Consider the following 10,051-nt stretch of genomic DNA (forward strand, 5'->3'; position numbering starts at 1 on the left):
GATGAAGCTTCTAAGATGATGCAATAGCCTGTAAGAAGTAGAACAATTCAAGTTTTAGGTATCGATTATTGACATTTTAGCTGGCTTCGGTACCTTGGACATGAGCTAGGACCTTAAGATTCTGCATGAAAGGAGGCCTAGCAGCCGAGTTGCACGAGAGAATGTAAAAAGTGTTCATATGTACTAAAAACCTGAGAAATCCGTCCGTTTTCGTCATTTGTAATCGAATCGACTTAAAGCCACATCGTCACATTGGCCGCTCTTCTCTCTGAAACGGTTGTGCTTATCGACTGCAAAACTATGTCGCGTGCTGCGATATGCGGAGAAACTAAAAGCACCGTAGTAGAACACAGATGAAGCTTCTAAGTTGATGTAATAGCCAGTAAGAAGTAGTCCAATTCAAGTTTTAGATATCGATTATTGACTTTGTAGCTGGCTTTGGTGCCTTGGACATGAGCTATGACTTAAAGATTCTGCATAAAAGGAGGACTAGCAGCCCAGTTGCACGGGAGAATGTGAAAAGTGTTCACAAGTAGTAAAAACCTGAGACATCCGTCCGTTTTCGTCATTTGTTATTGAATCGGCATAAAGCCAGATTTTCACATTGGCCGCTCTTCTCTCTGAAACGGTTGTACTTATCGTCTGCAAATCTATGTCGCGTACTGTGGTATGCTGAGACACTAAAAGAACCATAGTAGAACACAGATGAAGCATCTAAGTTGATGTAATAGCCAGTAAGATGTAGTACAATTCAAGTTTTAGGAATCGATTATTGACCTTTTAGCTGGCTTTGGTGCCTTGGACATGAGTTAGGACCTTAAGGTTCTGCATGAAAGGAGGACTAGCAGCCGAGTTGCACGGGAGAATGTGAAAAGTGTTCATATGTAATAAAAACCTGAGAAATCGGTCCGTTTTCGTCATTTGTTATCGAATCGACTTAAAGCCAGATCGTCACATTGGCCGCTCTTCTCTCTGAAACGGTTGTACTTATCGTCTGCAAAGCTATGTCGCGTGCTGCGGTATGCGGAGACACTAAAATAACCATAGTAGAACACAGATGAAGCATCTAAGTTGATGCAATAGCCAGTAAGAAGTAGTACAATTCAAGTTTTAGGAATCGATTATTGTCTTTTTAGCAGGCTTTTGCCTTGGACATGAGCTAGGACTTTAAGATTCTGCATAAAAGGAGGACTAGCAGCCCAGTTGCACGGGAGAATGTGAAAAGTGTTCACATGTAGTAAAAACCTGAGACATCCGTCCGTTTTCGTCATTTGTTATTGAATCGACTTAAAGTCAGATCGTCACATTGGCCGCTCTTCTCTCTGAAACGGTTGTACTTATCGTCTGCAAAGCTGTGTCGCGTACTGCGGTATGCTGAGACACTAAAAGCACCATAGTAGAACACAGATCAAGCTTCTAAGTTGATGTAATAGCCAGTAAGAAGTAGTACAATTCAAGTTTTAGGTATTGAATATTGACCTTTTAGCTGGCTTTGGTGCCTTGGACATGAGCTAGGACCTTAAGATTCTGCATGAAAGGAGGACTAGCAGCCGCGTTGCACGGGAGAATGTGAAAAGTGTTCATATGTAGTAAAAACCTGAGAAATCCGTCTGTCTTCGTCATTTGTTATCGAATCGACTTAAAGCCAGATCGTCACATTGGCCGCTCTGCTCTCTGAAACGGTTGTACTTATCGTCTGCAAAGCTATGTCGCGTACTGCGGTATTCGGAGACACTAAAAGCACCATAGTAGAACACAGATGAAGCTCCTAAGATGATGTAATAGCCAGTAAGAAGTAGTACAATTCACGTTTTAGGTATCGGTTATTGACTTTTTAGCTGGCTTTGGTGCCTTGGACATGAGCTAGGACCTTAAGATTCTGCATGAAAGGAGGACTAGCAGCCGAGTTGCACGGGAGAATGTGAAAAGTGTTCATATGTAGTAAAAACCTGAGAAATCCGTCCGTATTCGTCATTTGTTATCGAATCGACTTAAAGCCAGATCGTCACATTGGCCGCTCTTCTCTCTGAAACGGTTGTACTTATCGTCTGCAAAGCTATGTCGCGTGTTGCCGTAGGCGGAAACAGTAAAAGCACCATAGTAGAACACAGATGAAGCTTCTACGTTGATGTAATAGCCAGTAAGAAGTAGTCCAATTCAAGATTTAGGTATCGATTATTGACTTTTTAGCTGGCTTTGGTGCCTTGGACATGAGCTAGGACTTTAAGATTCTGCATAAAAGGAGGACTAGCAGCCCAGTTGCACGGGAGAATGTGAAAAGTGTTCATATGTAGTAAAAACCTGAGAAATCCGTCCGTTTTCGTCATTTGTTACCGAATCGACTTAAAGCCAGATCGTCACATTGGCCGCTCTTCTCTCTGAAACGGTTGTACTTATCGTCTGCAAAGCTATGTCGCGTGCTGCGGTATGCGGAGACACTAAAATCACCATAGTAGAACACAGATGAAGCTTCTAAGTTGATGCAATAGCCAGTAAGAAGTAGAATAATTCATGTTTTAGGTATCGATTATTGACTTTTTAGCTGGCTTTGGTGCCTTGGACATGAGCTAGGACCTCAAGATTCTGCATGAAAGGAGGACTAGCAGCCGATTTGCACGGGAAAATGTGAAAAGTGTTCATATGTAGTAAAAACCTTAGAAATCCGTCCGTTTTTGTCATTTGTTATTGAATCTACATCAAGCCAGATCGTCACATTGGCCGCTCTTCTCTCTGAAACGGTTGTACTTATCGTCTGCAAAGCTATGTCGCGTGCTGCGGTATGCGGAGACACTAAAATAACCATAGTAGAACACAGATGAAGCATCTAAGTTGATGCAATAGCCAGTAAGAAGTAGTACAATTCAAGTTTTAGGAATCGATTATTGTCTTTTTAGCTGGCTTTTGCCTTGGACATGAGCTAGGACTTTAAGATTCTGCATAAAAGGAGGACTAGCAGCCCAGTTGCACGGGAGAATGTGAAAAGTGTTCACATGTAGTAAAAACCTGAGACATCCGTCCGTTTTCGTCATTTGTTATTGAATCGACTTAAAGTCAGATCGTCACATTGGCCGCTCTTCTCTCTGAAACGGTTGTACTTATCGTCTGCAAAGCTATGTCGCGTACTGCGGTATGCTGAGACACTAAAAGCACCATAGTAGAACACAGATCAAGTTTCTAAGTTGATGTAATAGCCAGTAAGAAGTAGTACAATTCAAGTTTTAGGTATTGAATATTGACCTTTTAGCTGGCTTTGGTGCCTTGGACATGAGCTAGGACCTTAAGATTCTGCATAAAAGGAGGACTAGCAGCCCAGTTGCACGGGAGAATGTGAAAAGTGTTCATATGTATTAAAAACCTGAGAAATCCGTCCGTTTTCTTCATTTGTTATCGAATCGACTTAAAGCCAGATCGTCACATTGGCCGCTCTTCTCTCTGAAACGGTTGTACTTATCGTCTGCAAAGCTATGTCGCGTGCTGCGGTATGCGGAGACACTAAAATCACCATAGTAGAACACAGATGAAGCTTCTAAGATGATGCAATAGCCAGTAAGAAGTAGAACAATTCAAGTTTTAGGTATCGATTTTTGACATTTTAGCTGGCTTCGGTACCTTGGACATGAGCTAGGACCTTAAGATTCTTCATGAAAGGAGGCCTAGCAGCCGAGTTGCACGAGAGAATGTAAAAAGTGTTCATATGTAGTAGAAACCTGAGAAATCCGTCCGTTTTCGTCATTTGTTATCGAATCGACTTAAAGCCAGATCATCACATTGGCCGCTCTTCTCTCTGAAACGGTTGTACTTATCGTCTGCAAAGCTATGTCGCGTGCTGCGGTATGCTGAGACACTAAAAGCACCATAGTAGAACACAGATGAAGCTTCTATGTTGATGTAATAGCCAGTAAGAAGTAGTACAATTCAAGTTTTAGGTATCGATTATTGACTTTTTAGCTGGCTTTGGTGCCTTGGACATGAGCTAGGACGTTGACATTCTGCATGAAAGAAGGACTAGCAGCCGAGTTGCACGGGAGACTGTGAAAAGTTTTCATATGTAGTAAAAACCTGAGAAATCCGTCCGTTTTCGTCATTTGTTATAGAATCGACTTAAAGCCAGATCGTCACATTGGCCGCTCTTCTCTCTGAAACGGTTGTGCTTATCGTCTGCAAAGCTATGTCGCGTGTTGCCGTAGGCGGAAACAGGAAAAGCACCATAGTAGAACACAGACGAAGCTTCTAAGTTGATGTAATAGCCAGTAAGAAGTAGTAGAATTCAGTTTTAGGTATCGATTATTGACTTTTTACCTGGCTTTCGTGCCTTGGACATGAGCAAGGACCTTAAGATTCTGCATGAAAGGAGGACTATCGGCCGAGTTGCACGGGAGAATGTGAAAAGTGTTCATATGTAGTAAAAACCTGAGAAATCCGTCCGTTTTCGTCATTTGTAATCGAATCGACTTAAAGCCACATCGTCACATTGCCGCTCTTCTCTCTGAAACGGTTGTGCTTATCGACTGCAAAACTATGTCGCGTGCTGCGATATGCGGAGACACTAAAAGCACCGTAGTAGAACACAGATGAAGCTTCTAAGTTGATGTAATAGCCAGTAAGAAGTAGTCCAATTCAAGTTTTAGATATCGATTACTGACTTTTTAGCTGGCTTTGGTGCCTTGGACATGAGCTATGACTTAAAGATTCTGCATAAAAGGAGGACTAGCAGCCCAGTTGCACGGGAGAATGTGAAAAGTGTTCACAAGTAGTAAAAACCTGAGACATCCGTCCGTTTTCGTCATTTGTTATTGAATCGGCTTAAAGCCAGATCGTCACATTGGCCGCTCTTCTCTCTGAAACGGTTGTACTTATCGTCTGCAAAGCTATGTCGCGTGCTGCGGTATGCGGAGACACTAAAATCACCATAGTAGAACACAGATGAAGCTTCTAAGATGATGCAATAGCCTGTAAGAAGTAGAACAATTCAAGTTTTAGGTATCGATTATTGACATTTTAGCTGGCTTCGGTACCTTGGACATGTGCTAGGACCTTAAGATTCTGCATGAAAGGAGGCCTAGCAGCCGAGTTGCACGAGAGAATGTGAAAAGTGTTCATATGTAGTAAAAACCTGAGAAATCCGTCCGTTTTCGTCATTTGTTATCGAATCGACTTAAAGCCAGATCGTCACATTGGCCGCTCTTCTCTCTGAAACGGTTGTACTTATCGTCTGCAAAGCTATGTCGCGTGCTGCGGTATGCGGAGACACTAAAAGCACCATAGTAGAACACAGATGAAGCTTCTAAGTTGATGTAATAGCCAGTAAGAAGTAGTCCAATTCAAGTTTTAGATATCGATTATTGACTTTTTAGCTGGCTTTGGTGCCTTGGACATGAGTTATGACTTAAAGATTCTGCATAAAAGGAGGACTAGCAGCCCAGTTGCACGGGAGAATGTGAAAAGTGTTCACATGTAGTAAAAACCTGAGACATCCGTCCGTTTTCGTCATTTGTTATTGAATCGGCTTAAAGCCAGATCTTCACATTGGCCGCTCTTCTCTCTGAAACGGTTGTACTTATCGTCTGCAAATCTATGTCGCGTACTGTGGTATGCTGAGACACTAAAAGAACCATAGTAGAACACAGATGAAGCATCTAAGTTGATGTAATAGCCAGTAAGATGTAGTACAATTCAAGTTTTAGGAATCGATTATTGACCTTTTAGCTGGCTTTGGTGCCTTGGACATGAGTTAGGACCTTAAGATTCTGCATGAAAGGAGGACTAGCAGCCGAGTTGCACGGGAGAATGTGAAAAGTGTTCATATGTAATAAAAACCTGAGAAATCGGTCCGTTTTCGTCATTTGTTATCGAATCGACTTAAAGCCAGATCGTCACATTGGCCGCTCTTCTCTCTGAAACGGTTGTACTTATCGTCTGCAAAGCTATGTCGCGTGCTGCGGTATGCGGAGACACTAAAATAACCATAGTAGAACACAGATGAAGCATCTAAGTTGATGCAATAGCCAGTAAGAAGTAGTACAATTCAAGTTTTAGGAATCGATTATTGTCTTTTTAGCTGGCTTTTGCCTTGGACATGAGCTAGGACTTTAAGATTCTGCATAAAAGGAGGACTAGCAGCCCAGTTGCACGGGAGAATGTGAAAAGTGTTCACATGTAGTAAAAACCTGAGACATCCGTCCGTTTTCGTCATTTGTTATTTAATCGACTTAAAGTCAGATCGTCTCATTGGCCGCTCTTCTCTCTGAAACGGTTGTACTTATCGTCTGCAAAGCTGTGTCGCGTACTGCGGTATGCTGAGACACTAAAAGCACCATAGTAGAACACAGATCAAGCTTCTAAGTTGATGTAATAGCCAGTAAGAAGTAGTACAATTCAAGTTTTAGGTATTGAATATTGACCTTTTAGCTGGCTTTGGTGACTTGGACATGAGCTAGGACCTTAAGATTCTGCATGAATGGAGGACTAGCAGCCACGTTGCACGGGAGAATGTGAAAAGTGTTCATATGTAGTAAAAACCTGAGAAATCCGTCTGTCTTCGTCATTTGTTATCGAATCGACTTAAAGCCAGATCGTCACATTGGCCGCTCTGCTCTCTGAAACGGTTGTACTTATCGTCTGCAAAGCTATGTCGCGTACTGCGGTATTCGGAGACACTAAAAGCACCATAGTAGAACACAGATGAAGCTCCTAAGATGATGTAATAGCCAGTAAGAAGTAGTACAATTCACGTTTTATGTATCGGTTATTGACTTTTTAGCTGGCTTTGAGCCTTGGACATGAGCTAGGACCTTAAGATTCTGCATGAAAGGAGGACTAGCAGCCGAGTTGCACGGGAGAATGTGAAAAGTGTTCATATGTAGTAATAACCTGAGAAATCCGTCCTTTTTCGTCATTTGCTATCGAATCGACATAAAGCCAGATCGTAACATTGGCCGCTCTTCTCTCTGAAACGGTTGTGCTTACCGTCTGCAAAGCTATGTCGCGTGTTGCCGTAGGCGGAAACAGGAAAAGCACCATAGTAGAACACAGATGAAGCTTCTAAGTTGATGTAATAGCCAGTAATAAGTAGTCCAATTCAAGATTTAGGTATCGATTATTGACTTTTTAGCTGGCTTTCGTACATTGGACATGAGCCAGGACTTTAAGATTCTGCATAAAAGGAGGACTAGCAGCCCAGTTGCACGGGAGAATGTGAAAAGTGTTCATATGTATTAAAAACCTGAGAAATCCGTCCGTTTTCTTCATTTGTTATCGAATCGACTTAAAGCCATATCGTCACATTGGCCGCTCTTCTCTCTGAAACGGTTGTACTTATCGTCTGCAAAGCTATGTCGCGTGCTGCGGTATGCGGAGACACTAAAATCACCATAGTAGAACACAGATGAAGCTTCTAAGATGATGCAATAGCCAGTAAGAAGTAGAACAATTCAAGTTTTAGGTATCGATTATTGACATTTTAGCTGGCTTCGGTACCTTGGACATGAGCTAGGACCTTAAGATTCTTCATGAAAGGAGGCCTAGCAGCCGAGTTGCACGAGAGAATGTAAAAAGTGTTCATATGTAGTAGAAACCTGAGAAATCCGTCCGTTTTCGTCATTTGTTATCGAATCGACTTAAAGCCAGATCGTCACATTGGCCGCTCTTCTCTCTGAAACGGTTGTACTTATCGTCTGCAAAGCTATGTCGCGTGCTGCGGTATGCTGAGACACTAAAAGCACCATAGTAGAACACAGATGAAGCTTCTAAGTTGATGTAATAGCCAGTAAGAAGTAGTACAATTCAAGTTTTAGGTATCGATTATTGACTTTTTAGCTGGCTTTGGTGCCTTGGACATGAGCTAGGACCTTGACATTCTGCATGAAAGAAGGACTAGCAGCCGAGTTGCACGGGAGACTGTGAAACGTTTTCATATGTAGTAAAAACCTGAGAAATCCGTCCGTTTTCGTCATTTGTTATAGAATCGACTTAAAGCCAAATCGTCACATTGGCTACTCTTCTCTCTGAAACGGTTGTACTTATCGTCTGCAAAGCTATGTCGCGTGCTGCGCTATGTGGAGACACTAAAAGCACCATAGTAGAACACAGATGAAGCTTCTAAGTTGATGTAATAGCCAGTAAGAAGTAGTAGAATTCAGTTTTAGGTATCGATTATTGACTTTTTACCTGGCTTTCGTGCCTTGGACATGAGCAAGGACCTTAAGATTCTGCATGAAAGGAGGACTATCAGCCGAGTTGCACGGGAGAATGTGAAAAGTGTTCATATGTAGTAAAAACCTGAGAAATCCGTCCGTTTTCGTCATTTGTAATCGAATCGACTTAAAGCCACATCGTCACATTGCCGCTCTTCTCTCTGAAACGGTTGTGCTTATCGACTGTAAAACTATGTCGCGTGCTGCGGTATGCGGAGAAACTAAAGGCACCGTAGTAGAACACAGATGAAGCTTCTAAGTTGATGTAATAGCCAGGAAGAAGTAGTCCAATTCAAGTTTTAGATATCGATTACTGACTTTTTAGCTGGCTTTGGTGCCTTGGACATGAGCTATGACTTAAAGATTCTGCATAAAAGGAGGACTAGCAGCCCAGTTGCACGGGAGAATGTGAAAAGTGTTCACAAGTAGTAAAAACCTGAGACATCCGTCCGTTTTCGTCATTTGTTATTGAATCGGCTTAAAGCCAGATCGTCACATTGGCCGCTCTTCTCTCTGAAACGGTTGTACTTATCGTCTGCAAAGCTATGTCGCGTGCTGCGGTATGCGGAGACACTAAAATCACCATAGTAGAACACAGATGAAGCTTCTAAGATGATGCAATAGCCTGTAAGAAGTAGAACAATTCAAGTTTTAGGTATCGATTATTGACATTTTAGCTGGCTTCGGTACCTTGGACATGAGCTAGGACCTTAAGATTCTGCATGAAAGGAGGCCTAGCAGCCGAGTTGCACGAGAGAATGTGAAAAGTGTTCATATGTAGTAAAAACCTGAGAAATCCGTCCGTTTTCGTCATTTGTTATCGAATCGACTTAAAGCCAGATCGTCACATTGGCCGCTCTTCTCTCTGAAACGGTTGTACTTATCGTCTGCAAAGCTATGTCGCGTGCTGCGGTATGCGGAGACACTAAAAGCACCATAGTAGAACACAGATGAAGCTTCTAAGTTGATGTAATAGCCAGTAAGAAGTAGTCCAATTCAAGTTTTAGATATCGATTATTGACTTTTTAGCTGGCTTTGGTGCCTTGGACATGAGTTATGACTTAAAGATTCTGCATAAAAGGAGGACTAGCAGCCCAGTTGCACGGGAGAATGTGAAAAGTGTTCACATGTAGTAAAAACCTGAGACATCCGTCCGTTTTCGTCATTTGTTATTGAATCGGCTTAAAGCCAGATCTTCACATTGGCCGCTCTTCTCTCTGAAACGGTTGTACTTATCGTCTGCAAATCTATGTCGCGTACTGTGGTATGCTGAGACACTAAAAGAACCATAGTAGAACACAGATGAAGCATCTAAGTTGATGTAATAGCCAGTAAGATGTAGTACAATTCAAGTTTTAGGAATCGATTATTGACCTTTTAGCTGGCTTTGGTGCCTTGGACATGAGTTAGGACCTTAAGATTCTGCATGAAAGGAGGACTAGCAGCCGAGTTGCACGGGAGAATGTGAAAAGTGTTCATATGTAATAAAAACCTGAGAAATCGGTCCGTTTTCGTCATTTGTTATCGAATCGACTTAAAGCCAGATCGTCACATTGGCCGCTCTTCTCTCTGAAACGGTTGTACTTATCGTCTGCAAAGCTATGTCGCTAGCTGCGGTATGCGGAGACACTAAAATAACCATAGTAGAACACAGATGAAGCATCTAAGTTGATGCAATAGCCAGTAAGAAGTAGTACAATTCAAGTTTTAGGAATCGATTATTGTCTTTTTAGCTGGCTTTTGCCTTGGACATGAGCTAGGACTTTAAGATTCTGCATAAAAGGAGGACTAGCAGCCCAGTTGCACGGGAGAATGTGAAAAGTGTTCACATGTAGTAAAAACCTGAGACATCCGTCCGT

The sequence above is a fragment of the Schistocerca gregaria genome, unplaced genomic scaffold, assembly GCF_023897955.1.
Source record: "Schistocerca gregaria isolate iqSchGreg1 unplaced genomic scaffold, iqSchGreg1.2 ptg000067l, whole genome shotgun sequence".
Classification (NCBI taxonomy): Eukaryota; Metazoa; Arthropoda; class Insecta; order Orthoptera; family Acrididae; genus Schistocerca; species Schistocerca gregaria.